General features: G+C 37.9%; 1 long non-coding RNA gene across 3 annotated transcripts; it reads left to right on the top strand.

Annotated features, from left to right (window-relative positions):
* The first annotated feature begins 11,572 nt into the window (after positions 1-11,572).
* LOC117445586 (uncharacterized) lies at positions 11,573-16,721 on the top strand. Of its 3 annotated transcripts, none has more exons than XR_011643180.1 (5): positions 11,573-11,784; positions 12,986-13,054; positions 13,673-13,837; positions 13,941-14,013; positions 15,504-16,721. It is a non-coding gene; the product is annotated as an uncharacterized lncRNA (long non-coding RNA). The 3 variants fall into 3 exon arrangements; XR_004552029.2 differs by having other exon boundaries at positions 11,590-11,784; positions 13,692-13,837; XR_011643181.1 differs by lacking the exon at positions 11,573-11,784 and adding an exon at positions 12,745-12,886 and having other exon boundaries at positions 13,692-13,837.
* The last annotated feature ends 1,310 nt before the right edge of the window (positions 16,722-18,031 follow it).

Genomic DNA, 18,031 nt, shown 5'->3' with positions numbered 1-18,031 from the left:
GAATTGTGACCCCATAGATACACACTACATTTTCAAGTTTAAGGGACTTATGGAGACCCAGTAATACACAAAATAGAGTCTGTATTTACAACTTTGCCTTTATTACTTATGTTTGTAATATCTGCATAAAACATTAAAAAACTAAAACTTCAACATTAAATAATTAGTCATGTTCGCCAGTCAGGTAACCTCTGACACGCAAAGTCTATTCATATTAACTTGTTGATACAACATATTAAAACTGAGCAGTCCAGAAACATAAAAAAGCTAAGTTAAAAAGGTATATAGCATTTAATTGTGGTCAGTTTACTCTTAAAGTCTTAATATTTTTCAAGTTAAAAATTCTCTAATAAACGCTTATGTGAAAAAATGATGAAACACTTTATTTGTTTCTACATTTAATGAATTCCTGGCAAAATATATAAATTGAAGTATAAACCAGAATAGGAGAAAATAGGAAATTAAAATAGGGTGCCCTCATGACTATTCCTTTACCTAACAATAAGGATATTATGCTTGATTCATGTTGCAATAAGATGGAACCATGGTGACAGGCGCTGTCTTTGATTAAATAATTGTTAGTCAACTAAAAGTCACAGGATTATGTCAACTATCCAAAATGTAGTGCTTTTTAACTACAAAACATGTCTGAGTATTATTGTTGCCAGAGTTGGGTTCATCATTTCCCTGTTATGAGAAAGACTAATCGCAACAACTTAAAAACATTGTTTGTTGACTTAGAACAGGGGTACACAAATACAAATCTTAAAGGTCTAAAATAAATGTTTCAATAAGACAAAGGTCCGTTTATTACGGTCATTCAAACATTTAAACAATTGCAACAAGATTCTTAACACAAGGTTGCAAAAACAAAAATAGTCTGTATGCAGCCGTTTTCATTGTTATTGTGTCTGTGCTTGACCCCTCAGAGTCGCAGTGTAAGAGCTGCACAGTTATGAATAAAGGCAGCTGCACCCTCTTTCATTCAGCATTCCCATTATTGCTTTATACATGTCTTGCCCCCCCCCTTGTGTGTCCACTGAGGTTCGTCAGGCCCAACACATCTTCAACAAACTCCCCCTTTGCCTCATCATAAACACTCACAAACACCAGCAACTGAGCATTGTCAGTGGTATCAGTGGACTCATCCACAGCTAAGGAAATGCACTGTGCATTTTTTATTCCATCAAAAAGCTGATTAATCAAATCCCCAGCCAGTCTTTATGTTCTTCTGGTTGCTGTGGAATCTGAGAGGGGGGTTTGCTTGATTTGACCTGTTATTTCCTCTTTGTGTTTGCCTTCAACATGGCCTCCATCACTTCAGTCATGCATTCTTTATACTTCAGTTATTATCCAGTGGAAAGTCCTTACCTACTAGCCTAGTTCAATCAAAGTGGTTACTTTTTTTGGCTGGGCAGTGTAGTTTTACACACCGTCTTATTTGACTTTCTTAGGACTTAAAACAGTTTTTTGGGGGCAGACCCCCTCAAAGAAAAAAATATATTTACACACGTAAGGTCATCATCTTAATAGTTTTGTATGCTCATCCGTGAGCAGAGCATCAAGTTGACATGTCTATTGCAGCTGAATGCGGCGATTACCATCTTGTTCAGCAAAACGCCTCACAAACTTATTAAAATCAACAGCTTTAGTGCGTTTTGATTCAATGCTGAGTACAGCCACACTGACAGTCTCTTCTCTGTCAGTGTAGACCGCAAATACCTCATTCCTTCAGTGCTTGGGTCCGAATGCTTCTCGCTTTGCGCCGTCCCGTTCAAATGAAATCGCCGTCTATCATATGTCCACGCTCGCGCCAGGACCGGGGGAGGGGTTACATGACGTGCATCTTGTGCTGCATTCACTTGCACTCGGACATTAGAGACTTTCTCTCATAAATGTCCGATGAGCGCTGTTTGCAGTCTATGGACATAGCGGATAATTTTGACTCGTTGCGTTGTGGCGATGCCTCGCAGATAACACAGATAATACATATGAAAAGTATAATTTGCTCAGAGTCCAGAGACAGTTGTGGTTCGGTCCGGATCCGGACCGGAGTCCGTACTTTGAGGATGCCTGACTTAGAACCTAACAACCAATTATTTGGTCATATAAATTGTAAAATAACCTTTTATTACACCCAGAATAGACCACCCACAACCCAGAAACGTTAACCCCTATCCTCCACTGTGTGATACAGTGAAGTAGATATGGCATGTTTGAAAGGAATGAGCAACTTTCTCTTTAGTGTTTTTCTTGTAAAAAGCACAGAATTAACTTTTTATTAAAACTTCCAGCTTCTACGAAACATCACAAGTGTACACTATGTTTAGTTAACCAGTCTAAATAAGGTACAACGTTTAATATAGTTTACCAAAGTTACCATAAATGAAGCATGTTACAAGTAGCCCCCACTCCGAATTCTTTCTTAATAGTTGGAAGACCACATCAAACAACTTGTGGGCAAGAACAAATCAATGGTGACAACTTGGGAAATAATGATGGAATCAACCATATTTTGAAGTACTAGTTATATTATTTGTTGAGACAGAACATAGTCAAACCTTATTTATGAAAGACATGATGTGTTTAGAGTTCTAGGTGAGGCCCCGATTAATTTATTCCGGTAAATTACTCTGACCTCACTAATTGACCCGACCGAAGTTACTGAGTCTATGTAAGTTTACTGCTTGGCTCAGATCCACCAAACGTCAGCAAGATCTCACCTCTATTAACTCCCCGAAGAACCAGGTTCAATTAACTGCTGTTTCAATTCAGACAACTCTTTTTAATCTGTTTAAGCGATCCCGAAGGATTTTGGTATCAGTAAATGGGGTGTGTTCCTACCTAAACGTGTGTGTGGCAGGGTGCAATCTTACCTTTGAAGCAGGAGAGGAGAGCGCAGATGTCCTTTAAGTTGTCCCAGTCCAAAAGGTGGGATCAGTTTATTTGAAGAAAAATAGGTCCAAACTAATACAGGGTTTTTACCTTCTCTCTTTACAACATTATAATCATACTAAACAACACAAAAAAATGATGCTGTGATCATGTTCAAATATGAAACTTTAATTCACAGTCTTACATTTATTACCAAAATGTTTCCCTTCAACTGCCCAATTTAGTTGTGACATTTAAAATCTCCCGATAGAATTTAGAGGCATTTCCTCATAAAAAGACCGGTGATAATAAAAAGCCCATTCAAAATCCCACAGTGTTTCGGAGGGAGTTCCTCACGTAGGTGGGTATCAATAAACTCTCAAAATCCCACAGTGATTCGGAGGGAGTTCCTCACGTAGGTGGGTATCAATAAACTCTCAAAATCCCACAGTGATTCGGAGGGAGTTCCTCACGTAGGTGGGTATCAATAAACTCTCAAAATCCCACAGTGATTCGGAGAGAGTTCCTCAAATAGGTGGGTATCAATAAACTCTCAAAATCCCACAGTGATTCGGAGGGAGTTCCTCACGTAGGTGGGTATCAATAAACTCTCAAAATTCCACAGTGATTCGGAGGGAGTTCCTCACGTAGGTGGGTATCAATAAACTCTCAAAATCCCACAGTGATTCGGAGGGAGTTCCTCACGTAGGTGGGTATCAATAAACTCTCAAAATCCCACAGTGATTCGGAGGGAGTTCCTCACGTAGGTGGGTATCAATAAACTCTCAAAATCCCACAGTGTTTCGGAGGGAGTTCCTCTTTAGGTGGGTATCAATACTCTCAAAATCCCACAGTGTATCGGAGGGAGTTCCTCTTTAGGTGGGTATCAATACTCTCAAAATCATCTTCCATAAAATCATTCCATTCAGCATTCAAAGCAATTCCCTCATTCAAAGCAATTCACTCAGCATTTCAACCAAAAAATTCAAGAGATATTCACCTTTTAGAAATCCAGTTAAGATCAATTCATTTTTCTAATAGAGTAATGTAAATACAAAATGCTTATTTACCTTGCATTCCATTGGAGCACTTTGAGGAAGCTTTGTTGAAGTGAAGTGTTGTGTTCTTCTGTGAATCTGAAAGGATAAATTAAAATATAATGCATGATAAAAGCACATACTGCCATTCCTTCGAAAGCAAGACTTAATAATTGTTTTCACCATAAGTATATTTACATCAAATATTGTGTTATTTGGGTTCCAATATAGAAATAGTTTGAACTGTACAATATCTGCTTCCCAACAATATGAGGACGATCTAACACACACACTCTCTACACTCGTTGGGTTGTACCATATGGGGACGTTCTCTGAAAAACATCATGAATACATAACCTAAAGACGATATCTGCTACCCAAAAATATGAGGACGATGTAACACACACTCTCTACACTCGTTGGGTTGTACCATATGGGGACGTTCTCTGAAACACATCATGACTACAAAACCTAAAGACGATATCTACTACCCAACAATATGAGGACGATGTAACACAGACACTCTACACTCGTTGGGTTGTGCCATATGGGGACGTCCTCTGAAACACATCAAGACTACACAACCTAAAACAAAATGAGGACATGACGACTGCAGTTACATAAAGTCAGTGTTCCTGACTTCTGAGGTGTGCTGTGCTGTTGTCGTTACAAAAAACTGAAACCCCATAATAATAAGTATTGATCTACTTCCCTATTAATTAAATCATGTAAACTGATACACATTAGGTTAAATTGGAAAATACATTTGCAAAAAGAGAAAAAAAACAGAATTTAGGGGCAATAAAGATAATTTTCATGTTATAAGAGGTAGATACTGCCATAAAATGGTAGGGTATATCGTTCTACTATGCTATTTAGAAACAAGTAACAGTTATATTGAGATTCTGTAATTATTCAACGATATATTAATTGTAATGAGGTAAACAGGCATTTTATGTAGGCATTGGACTTGATTGACACATGAATGTACCTTGTATAGAAATAGTCTACAGTACATGGTTAATTACCTGTTGGAGGGATGAGGTGGATCTCTGGCTCCCTTCAGAGTCAGCTAAAGGCTGAGCCGTGATCATATCACTCAGTTTCTGCATTTTAAAATACAACAATAACGTGTCAAATCCATTGACTTTTCATGTAGGGGACACAGACTTTAGTAAAAACAATTCACATGACGATCTGGGCTTGTAACTCAAGACTCTATAGAAATAGGTTTAACTGTACAATATCTGCTACCCAGCAATATGAGGACCATGAAACACACACTCTATACTCGTTGGGTTGTACCAAATGGGGACGTCCACCAAAACACATCATGACTACACAACCTAAAGACGACATCTACTACCCAACAATATGAGGACGATGTAACACACACACTCTACACTCGTTGGGTTGTGCCATATGGGGACGTTCTCTGAAACACATCAAGACTACACAACCTAAAGACGATATCTACACCCAACACTATGAGGACGATGTAACACACACACTCTACACTTGTTGGGTCGTACCATATGGGGACGTCCTCTGAAACACATCAAGACTACACAACCTAAAGACGATATCTACACCCAACAATATGATGACGATGTAACACACACGCCGCTCTACACTCGTTGGGTTGTGCCATATGGGGACGTTCTCTGAAACACATCAAGAATACCCAACCTAAAACAAAATGAGGACATGACGACTGAAGTTACATAAAGTCAGTGTTCCTGACTTCTGAGGTGTGCTGTGCTGTTGTTGTTCTACTATGCTATTTAGAAACAAGTAACAGTTATATTGGGATTCTGCAATTATTAAACGATATATTAATTGTAATGAGGTAAACAGGCATTTTATGTAGGCATTGGACTTGATTGACACATGAATGTACCTTGTATAGAAATAGTCTACAGTACATGTTTAATTACCTGCTGGAGGGATGAGGTGGATCTCTGGCTCGCTTCAGAGTCAGCTAAAGGCTGAGCCGTGATCATATCACTCAGTTTCTGCATTTTAAAATATAACAATAAAGTGTCAGAAATCCATTGACTTTTCATGTAGGGGACACAGATTTTAGTAAAAACAATTCGCATGAGGATCTGGGCTTGTAACTCAAGACTCTATAGAAATAGTTTTAACTGTACAATATCTGCTACCCAGCAATATGAGGACCATGAAACACACACACTCTACACTCGTTGGGTTGTACCAAATGGGGACGTCCACCAAAACACATCATGACTACACAACCTAAAGACAACATCTACTACCCAACAATATGAGGACGATGTAACACACACACTCTACATTTGTTGGGTTGTACCATATGGGGACGTTCTCTGAAACACATCAAGACTACACAACCTAAAGACGATATCTACACCCAACAATATGAGGACAATGTAACACACACACTCTACACTCGTTGGGTCGTACCATATGGGGACGTCCTCTGAAACACATCAAGACTACACAACCTAAAGACGATATCTACACCCAACAATATGAGGACGATGTAACACACACACTCTACACTCGTTGGGTCGTACCATATGGGGACGTCCACCAAAACACATCATGACTACGCAACCTAAAGACGATATCTGCTACCCAAAAATATGAGGACGATGTAACACACACACTCTACACTCGTTGGGTTGTGCCATATGGGGACGTTCTCTGAAACACATCAAGACTACACAACCTAAAGACGATATCTGCTACCCAACAATATGAGGACGATGTAACACACACACTCTACACTCGTTGGGTCGTACCATATAGGGACGTCCACCAAAACACATCATGACTACACAACCTAAAGACGATATCTGCTACCCAACAATATGAGGACGATGTAACACACACACACTCTACACTCGTTGGGTTGTACCATATGGGGACGTTCTCTGAAACACATCAAGACTACACAACCTAAAACAAAATGAGGACATGACGACTGAAGTTACATAAAGTCAGTGTTCCTGACTTCTGAGGTGTGGTGTGCTGTTGTCGTTACAAAAAACTGAAACCCCATAGTAATAAGTATTGATCTACTTCCCTATTAATTAAATCATGTAAACTGATACACATTAGGTTAAATTGGAAAATACATTTGCAAAAAGAGAAAAAAAACAGAATTTAGGGGCAATAAAGATCATTTTCATGTTATAAGAGGTAGATACTGCCATCAAATGGTAGGGTATATCTTTCTACTATGCTATTTAGAAACAAGTAACAGTTATATTGAGATTCTGCAATTATTAAACGATATATTAATTGTAATGAGGTAAACAGGCATTTTATGTAGGCATTGGACTTGATCGACACATGAATGTACCTTGTATAGAAATAGTCTACAGTACATGTTTAATTACCTGCTGGAGGGATGAGGTGGATCTCTGGCTCGCTTCAGAGTCAGCTGAGCCGTGATCATATCACTCAGTTTCTGCATTTTAAAATATAACAATAACGTGTCATAAATCCATTGACTTTTCATGTAGGGGACACAGATTTTAGTAAAAACAATTTGCATGAGGATCTGGGCTTGTAACTCAAGACTCTATAGAAATAGTTTTAACTGTACAATATCTGCTACCCAGCAATATTAGGACCATGAAACACACACACTCATTGGGTTGTACCAAATGGGGACGTCCACCAAAACACATCATGACTACACAACCTAAAGACGACATCTACTACCCAACAATATGAGGACGATGTAACACCCACACTCTACATTTGTTGGGTTGTACCATATGGGGACGTTCTCTGAAACACATCAAGACTACACAACCTAAAGACGATATCTACACCCAACAATATGAGGACGATGTAACACACACACTCTACACTCGTTGGGTCGTACCATATAGGGACGTCCACCAAAACACATCATGACTACGCAACCTAAAGACGATATCTGCTACCCAACAATATGAGGACGATGTAACACACACACTCTACACTCGTTGGGTTGTACCATATGGGGACGTTCTCTGAAACACATCAAGACTACACAACCTAAAGACGATATTTGCTACCCAACAATATGAGGACGATGTAACACACACACTCTACACTCGTTGGGTCGTACCATATAGGGACGTCCACCAAAACACATCAGGACTACGCAACCTAAAGACGATATCTGCTACCCAACAATATGAGGACGATGTAACACACACACTCTACACTCGTTGGGTTGTACCATATGGGGACGTTCTCTGAAACACATCAAGACTACACAACCTAAAACAAAATGAGGACATGATGACTGAAGTTACATAAAGTCAGTGTTCCTGACTTCTGAGGTGTGCTGTGCTGTTGTCGTTACAAACAACTAAAACCCCATAGTAATAAGTATTGATCTACTTCCCTATTAATTAAATCATGTAAACTGATACACATTAGGTTAAATTGGAAAATACATTTGCAAAAAGAGAAAAAAAACAGAATTTAGGGGCAATAAAGATCATTTTCATGTTATAAGAGGTAGATACTGCCATCAAATGGTAGGGTATATCTTTCTACTATGCTATTTAGAAACAAGTAACAGTTATATTGAGATTCTGCAATTATTAAACGATATATTAATTTGAATGAGGTAAAAAGGCATTTTATGTAGACATTGGACTTGATTAACACATGAATTTACCTTGTATAGAAATAGTCTACAGTACATGTTTAATTACCAGTTGGAAGGATGAGGTGGATCTCTGGCTCCCTTCAGAGTCAGCTAAAGGCTGAGCCGTGATCATGTCACTCTGTTTCTGCAATTTAAAATACAACAATAACGTGTCAGCAATCCATTGACTTTTCATGTAGGGGACACAGATTTTAGTAAAAACAATTCACATGAGGATCTGGGCTTGTAACTCAAGACTCTATAGAAATAGTTTGAACTGTACAATATCTGCTACAACAATATGAGGACGATGTAACTCACCATTTGTTCCTCAATTAGCAAACATCTACATGGAAGAATGACAAAAGGTCAACAAGAACAAATACAAAATACATTAAAAAAAATTCAAATGTATTTGTATCAATTATGTTTTATAAAATGGTATTATTTATTCTTTAATTATAACGTACTAACTCATGTTCTCACTAATGCACGATCCCATTAGCTTGATAAGTTAACTTTTCAGTGCAAACCCTGGGCAACTGCAGTTAGAATTGTGTAACTTCTAGTTACTTTAACACCTCAACAAATAATGTTACAAGAGCACAGACAAAGCATCTTCAAAGGTAAATATTCTTATAAAATTACTAAAACACGGTAAGCTCCACAAATAACATGACTTACTAGGTCTACTGATTATCTATGAATTTGGTGTTGAATTGGAAACCACTGTTACAAGTCACATTTTAAAATAATATCTTGTGCTTCAGTAACATCTTAGAAAAAGTAATGAATTACCTCAATTTAGTGTGCAATCCTTCCAGTTCTGTTGAGAGAATCTTCCATGTGGCAGTTAGCTACGTTAAGCTAATAAGCTAACATTAGCTCATCTGGCAATTCGATATAAATAAAAGTAATGATGGAATAACTAGTTCTCTAGATTAGGTAGGTGACTACAATCAGCAGTAATTAATTGTTGATGATTTTAGTTGTTTCTGAGTTCATGGAAATAGATATATATTGCAGTAATACTAAAACCAGCTTAAAACGTTGGAGTGTGTTTGAACCTGACAAATATGAGATTTATGAGGACCCTTTGAGTCACGTGACTAAAGTGTGTGAAAAGTGTGTTAAGTTCCAGAAGTGACCAATAGTTGGCGTATTCATAGATGAGCAAAATCCATAAACACACTCACACACTTCATGTCATGAAATTGTGATATTTTAGGACGTTGAAGATATTTGGTGTAGGGGCATTTGGGGGAGTTTAAAACACTGTAGTGAGTTCAGAAAAATGAGGACGCCAAAAAACAGGTGGCAAACTTGTCAGATATAATCCTCAATGCATTCTTATTCTCAGTGCTGCAGTTGGTTGTCATGGTGTTGCTGGGCAGATTGGAGCCACACACACACACACACACACACACACACACACACACACACACACACACACACACACACACACACACACACACACACACACACACACACACACACACACACACACACACACACACACACACACACACACACACACACACACACACACACACACACACACACCGATGATGATGAATGATCAAGAGAAGAGAGAGGGCGATCAAGAGAAGAGAGAGAGAAGAGAGCAATATAGGGTGATCAAGAGAAGAGAGAAAGAAGAGAGAGAAGAGAGAGGGCGATCAAGAGAAGAGAGAGAGAAGAGAGAGGGCGATCAAGAGAAGAGAGAGAGTAATGTAACCTCCTAATGTAATGTTTAATATATGAAAATGTTCAAAAAGTGCTCAAACTTCATGTGTGCTAACAGTCCAGCCGTGAAGACATCTACGGGAAAGTTTTGAGATTTATTCAAATGTCGTTGCCATGGCAACAGATCATTCACCATCAAGTTAGTTCAAATATTCTGCTGCTTTCCCAAGCCTTTACACTTTCTTTTCTCATCTTAATACAAATTCATTCACTACTACTTACATCTGATATTTAACTCCTTCAGCCTATTTTCAGCTGCAGAACCCATTCAACTATTACATTATTCAGCTATTTCAGGACATCAAGGCTATACATGTTGTTGTTTATACCTTTTTTAAACCTTTTCCTTTAAATATTAAGCTTTTTCTGCATTTTTGTAGCTAAAAGCATCTACCATTCAGCTAATAACATATACAGCTTTTTCTGCATTTTCAGCTAAATTCAGCCATAAATGTTCACAGTTTACAGCATTCGCACGCATTTTCTGCAGGAAATGCATTTTCTAGTTCTTCCCCTTAATAAACTTATTATTTCAGCCAATACTTTGGCACTCCATAACTTCAGCTTACTTTCAGCTGCAGATACCATTCAAATATTAAACTATTCAGCCTGTTCAGGAATCGATGGGAAACCTTCACATTTTTAAAACTATTTCATATTTTTGGAAATATTCAGTTTTTTTTAAACTCTTTTTTTAACATTGAAGTCAATGAGAGATGCCTTCAAATCCTGTTTTCCTACACCTTGCGCCAAATGCTACTCCTTCCACATAATTTCAGCCAGACACTTCATTCCAACTTTCAAAACATTACAATACCTTCAGCTATAATACTTGTATAAAATATTTTTGATATCTTTTAAACTTTTTGAGATATTGAACTTAGTTTGGAGCTTGGTAGAGAGGCCTTTTCAGATTTTAACATTAGAGTGGATGGAGCAGCTCGTTAACTCTGTGCTTTGATCTCAAAATAGAGTGCACTGAAAAAAGGGGAAAGTGGGGTTGTTCAATTTGCAAATATGCATTTAATATATGAAACATAATTTATTCATGTTTCGACGAGAAACATGAATAAATTCAATCAATCATGTAGAACTATGTTATACTTGAGGGGTGTACGTTCTATAAGTCTCAATCATGTTAAGAAATAAGAAAAAAGTTATGTTTGTCTCTGTAACTCCGCCCACTGAGCACATACGTCAGCAGCTTGCTCCGCAGCCGATTACTCAGCTTCTAATTATTATTTACAAATATTTTATTCACAGACTCGGACTCAAACCCGTACTTTAATAGTTTCTTAATTGAACCTGAACAATATGGCACTTTAATGGACAAGATGTAAAGCAGAAAAAAAATTGCAAAATATATTTATTTTTAAAAATGTGAAGCTTTTTCTTTTTTAAACAAAGGAGGGGGGAAGGGGTTCTACCATTTTTTTCTTCCCGCATCGGAGGAGTAAGCTGGTTCTGTCCCGAGAACATCTCTACAAGGTAAAAGTTATTAAAAGTTGTTTAATGTCATCAAATGTTCGACATAGTTACAGGTTATCACAAGACGCATTGTTTGCAAAAAGCAGAGTTCACATTTGCCGTTACAACGAGCAACGTAAATACAGCTGTCAATTTGTAAACATTGTCATTCACTGGTGTTAGCTAGGATAAAGCTAAGGTGAGTTTATATTGATTGACTTGTGTTTAGCGTGTTTTTTTATACTGTGAGTATTTGTAGAGCGTAAGTCCGACAGTTGCTTGATTTACAATATTTAAAACTATGAACCTTGCCCAAAGTTATACACATTAAACCGAGCTCAGTGGGGAGGGGGGAGTCATATCTGATGGATGAGCTTGCGGCATGTTTGCATGTCTATAGGCTACGTCTTGTTTTAAATTATTGTTTCATGTCTGCTGTCAGGTGGTGTAGAACTTTACTGCGTCAGTCCGGCTCTGCATGTCTACTCTTGTGCCGACTTTTAAGGGCGCTGATGCAGGTTGTAGGCCTACCTTACGTTAAGCGACCATCTTTACCCATTTAAGGTGTTGATTGTTAAAGATACAATATTGTCTGTGGGACCGCAGTGTTTTCCCTGAAAAACTGTGTTTATGTCTCTGCTTTGATCCGCTCTGTGTTCATGTAAATACCGTAAATACACACAGATCAAAACAGAGACACAATATTGTGTGTGGGGGTGTGTCCCGGAAAGCGACACTTGATACTGGAAAGTGGAGGATATTAATGATTGTGTTACATTTTTAGCAGCGGTGCACATACCATTAATATGGGGACATGCCGGACAGATCAAGTAAGGGTGACGATCCACCCGCTGTGAAGTTAACTTATCTTCCATATTTGCCGTACACTTGTGTTTACGGAAGTTGAGATGTTTCTCGGTTGTGATTGGTTGTTCCTCGTCACATGACGAGCGGTACGCGCTGCTGCAGTGCACGTCTCCATTGAAACCAATGGAAATGGGCTCGCAACGCTGATGTGTATGGCTCCGTACAAAGTTGTACTCATTGCATTAGTATAGGCTACTGTAGCTTTTTACACTGGAGGCGCCCATCTCGGCCGAAGTCGGTTCATATTAACCTAAAGGTACATAATTAAATGGTAAATGTCGCCTTTAAGGAGCAGAACATTTTTGTATTTGTGTGTGAATAATGAAATAATTTCAAATATGTTTTTCTGTAATAGGTAATTGGTGTGGAGAAGATTTACCTCAGCCTTCCTTTGAACATTGTTCCAAAAGCTCTGTAGTAAATGGTGAGTATTCAAATGTTTTGTGTGATTTACTTGACTAACTTAAACTTCATCTTTAACTAATTGAAAACTGGTATTAGTCTGACAATTTCTGAATATTTATTCATAACATTTACATACTGCAAACATTGCAGGGATATACACATTTTCTGATTTATTAGGCAAAAGTTATTCAGAAAGTAAGAGGCAAAAGATAAAGCCTCCTTCACAAAAGTGATAATGTTTTGTTTGTTGAAATGGCTATAAGGGTGTTTCTTATATGTAGTCTTATATTACAGTAATACTTATTTTAAGTCGCTTTGGAAAAAAACGTAAACTAAATGAAATGTAATGTAGTCTAACCTGGTTGTTCGTACTTGATATAAAAAGTTATTCTCAGTATAAAACCAAAACAGGAGTAATGTGGTCCTTTTTCCGTGCTCTGGTCAATACATTTTGATTCAGCTGAAGCAACTTAACTGAGTTTTTGGTACACCCTGATAATAAAGAGTTACAATAAGCTAGCCTTCAAGTAACAAATGCATGGACTAGTTTCTCTGCATCGTTTTGAGGCAAGCACACAACTACAATCATAACATCATTAGGAAATGATTTCATGATTTTTATGACTGTGATATTTAGTTTTCTTTGATACATGCAGAGTTTAAGCGCATAACAACCCTGCCCCTCCAATCAAGAGTTCTCTCTCAGCTGGATGTGCTATCTGACAAACTTCTGAAGGTTTTTGAGTAGAGAGGAGGACAGATAGGCCAGCGTCTGAACTGTATTATATCAAACATGACTCAAGTAAGAATTCATTATACATTATACAAATTATACATCGAGTCAATAGTGTACACATTTCATTGAGCAAAACAGATTCTTTCTTTTCTTATTCCCCTTCACTTAGGTTGATGATGTCGATTTAGGCCGGGATTGTCTTCTCAAGGGGCTGTGTGTGTCCCTCAATGAGAGAGTTTGTGGTAAGTAGAAGTAATATTTGACCTTTTGATTTTTTTGTTGGGTGTTAAAATATGTATTTATTGAAACATCACATAGTACTGTATATAGGCAAAAGTATGTGAACATCCCTGTGTTTTGTTTAATGGCCAGACTACAATGAAAAGCTAGAGGGCTTTTAATTGTAAACGGATACAGGAAATGAAACATTTTTTATCAGGACAGACAGGAGTATATCAGATAACAAGGAGGCTTAAAAGTACTGAAATCTGACCAAATGTACTTGTTAAACACAGGGACTTAGTAATGGGTAGACAGGGTTGGGAGGGTTACTTTGTGAATGTAATCAGTTACTGATTACTGAATACATGGCTCTGAAAGTAATCCGAATACAGTTACAGTTACGTGTCTTAAAAAAACGTAATCAGATTACTTTTAGCTTACTTTTGGATTACTTTCTTTTTCCATCACAGATGGGTATGCTTTGGTAAACAGGAGACACAAAAAGCAAAAGGAAACTGAACGTGTTTTTACTGTTTGAATGGCTTATCAAGAGCACAACTAAAACATAACATCTGAAACGATGCAACAACATAATACACTTTTTGAGAATGCAGCTTGGGATGTGAGGAGTGAGGGACACGGCTTAGAACGGGCGTGTCACCTTCTGTCCTGTCAGTGTTGGCAGGACATGAATTAAAATGTCGAACTCGGACTTCATTTTAAGTACATTTCGGCCAGGGGTGTAGACTAGAGCTATATTTGTTTAAGCACCGGATTGGCAAAACAGGATACTCTGTGCACCAGTCTGCCTTGATCTATATATTCATGTCTGTGACTCTCACAGTATCTGCTGCCCGCAGCTGTGTTATAGAAGGAAAACCTCCTTCACTTCATGAAATCTCTGCAGCACCAGGAGGCAGCGGGAGGGTTAACTCAGCCTCTGAGAAGCCGAGCGTGCAGTGCCTTTCACGCACCACCTTTCACACACCACCTTTCACGCACCGCCTTCGCTGTGTTTACCTTCAGAATCATAAGGCTAAAGAGCGACCGCAGGCTGATGTGTTTTAAACACACACACCTCTACACATACACGACTTAAACGCAGACTTTTGTTCCTCCATGTTTCGTTGTTATTGTTTCACTGAGCGGACCCGCCCCTTTTTTTTCAAACGCTCCCTTTTTTGGTCCATCTGCGGCGGTAACAGTTTTTGTGCGCTGTGATGATTCGGGTGTACCTTTAGTAATGAATATTAAATGTTGTGAGGAAATCTTTCCACGAATAATTCCAATAAGTAATCCAAAATGTATTCACTTCAGGTTTACGAAAGTAACTGTAATCAGATTACTCGTTTTTCAAATGTAACGCGAGCTGAATACAGTTACTTGATTTTTGTATTCTGATTACGTAACGCCGTTACATGTATTACGTTACAACCCAACCCTGTGGGTATATATATGTATTGATTTGTTAGATCTCACTCTGTTCCTTTTGTGACTGTGCACTCTGCAGGCAGAAGATGAAGAAGTCCTTCTGCGGTCCATTGAGGGGATTACAGTGGGACTTTATGTTGTCAAACCCAATTCCACCATGAGAGCAGAGGATATTGGGATTGTCCTGGAAGGCCAACAGGTACTAACTGATGTGGACAACATTGCATTAGCTGCTACCATGCTGTTCGGACTCATATATGTGATGAACCTGAACTACCCCCCTAAACTGAAGTACACGTTCGAAGTGCTCCAGAAATTTTTTATGGAGCTAGAAGGCAACATGCTCTCCAAGAAAGCCCAATTGTTAAAAAACAAACTATTTGAGTGAGCTGTTGCCATGGACCATTGCTGATTGGTCCGCCTGAAGATACAGCAGTATTTCAGCTGCAGCCATGCAGTCCATCTGCCCTCTCATCGACCTCTCCTACTCCAAACTCTGTGTCTGTGGTAGAAGATCTGATCTGTTATTCTGTGTTGTACATTTTTTTTCATTATTGTAAAGCTAAGCTAATGTAACCTGTCTTGAGGACACGCTTTGTTTTGTTGGAGTGAGAAACCCTTTTTGTTTGAACCCCTTTTTCTCCTGTTTTTCTGGTAGGACTTAGGTAAGAAGCCGGACATTTTCTTTTCTTTTTCGACTAGGCTTTGGTATTTTTTATTAATGAGTTACAAAAATAAGCTTTTTTTGCCATTTGGCACAATAAACCTTTATTTTAGTCGGGAGAATTGTTTCCTTTAAAGGGGACCTATCATGCAAAAAATATTTGAGCGAAATGAGGAATGGCTAAAATGCATGATCTGTTTGGTATTTAAAAAAAAAAAAAGTATAAATATGCCTTAGGTATGGTCCTACACTATATTATTCAAATATATCATGATAGGTCCGCTTTAAGCTTCCTTGCTGTGTTCTAACACAATAATGTATATATACATGCAACACAAACATTTTTTATTTCTTTTATTTCTTTATTTTCAATGTATTTGTTAATTCTCCTGGCATAGTTTAGGCTGCATTACAGGCCAATATCAAACCTGCCATTTCTAGGTAAAATCATTGAAAAAGTAGTTTTTCAACAGTTGAGTAATTTCTTGCATTTAAATAACTGTTTGGATGTGTTCCAGTCAGGATTTCGTTGTCTGAATGTCTTTCATTTTTGTAAAGCACCTTGAATTGCCTTGTGTTGAAAGGTGCTATATAAATAAACTTGCCTTGCCTTGCATGATGGAAAAACCAAAAGCTCATCTGGATGTGTCGTTGGATGTTGATATTGTTTTATTTTTTGAGAAACATACATGAATGTTGTTCAAAGAAATGTGTTCGTCTTTATTGACTATTTGTTTTAAAATGTTATGATAAATGCTGTAGATAAGAGATTAGGATGGATCCTGTAGAAGAATGTACGAAATGCCTCTATTCACATGAAATAAATAATCTTATGTACCCCTTGAGCAGGCTAGGTAGATTAAACAGAAAACTATAGTAGTTCCCACAAAACATTAATGTGGCTTTAACAGGTACACATGAACTATACTGAGTATGTTTTTTATTATGTAAGTCCAACAGACTTTTTACAGTGAAGCTTACATAAAGAAATCATGTTGCTTTAACAGGTACAAGTTAAATATACTGAGCATATTAAAAGCCTAAAATGAACATAAAAAAGTCATGTTGGTTAAACATAGGGTAAATGAATATACCTAATATTAAAGGAACTATTCAAATGAACATAACAATTTCATGTTTCTTTGACATAAAATTGTTGTGTGTCTTTAACATAATGGAATAGTTGTAAGTACACATATTTGAATATGCGCAACCGATGTCCATATTAAAATCATGTGAATCCAACAGCCTTTTTTTTTCAGTGTGGAGCTTAAAATTCACCCCCAAAAATGTTTTAATCTTGCCATAATAACCAAACCCTACACTCCTCAGACATATTATTTCATGAAAAACGTAGGAAAACCTCTCCTAGGTTGGAAAATAAAATAAAAATAAGAAAAAATATTAAACAAAATGCCTCTTGAGGGCATGAAAAGAGAAAAAGTCCAGCTAGCTCCCAATTGATTCCCATGTTAAATTGTTCCAGATCTTTCTTCAGAGCAGAGATAAGTACACTTTAGATAAACTGCATCTCCACATTTTACACACAAAACCCCAAAAAACAACATATTTCAGTTATTTGGGGTTCCCTGATGCTCACGGTCTGGTCATCTTTTTTATAGGAGCCATAGTTTTTGAACAGGTGGCAAAACACACACACACACACACACACACACACACACACACACACACACACACACACACACACACACACACACACACACACACACACACACACACATGAGACAGGTGTTTGTAAACATTCAATCACTACTACTTACATTTAATATCTTTATTTAAAGAGCCTGTGACAGCCTCCCAACAACCGTTCCGATAAATATCAATATTTTCGAACATCCCGGGGAAATTCCTTCGACTCATTTTGAAGTTTTGGGGGAAGCCGGAAGTGACGTCAATGCGGGAACGCTTCACTGTGCGGCGAG

The sequence above is a fragment of the Pseudochaenichthys georgianus genome, chromosome 4, assembly GCF_902827115.2.
Source record: "Pseudochaenichthys georgianus chromosome 4, fPseGeo1.2, whole genome shotgun sequence".
NCBI classification, from domain to species: domain Eukaryota; kingdom Metazoa; phylum Chordata; class Actinopteri; order Perciformes; family Channichthyidae; genus Pseudochaenichthys; species Pseudochaenichthys georgianus.
This window is presented reverse-complemented; position numbering and strand designations above follow the sequence as displayed.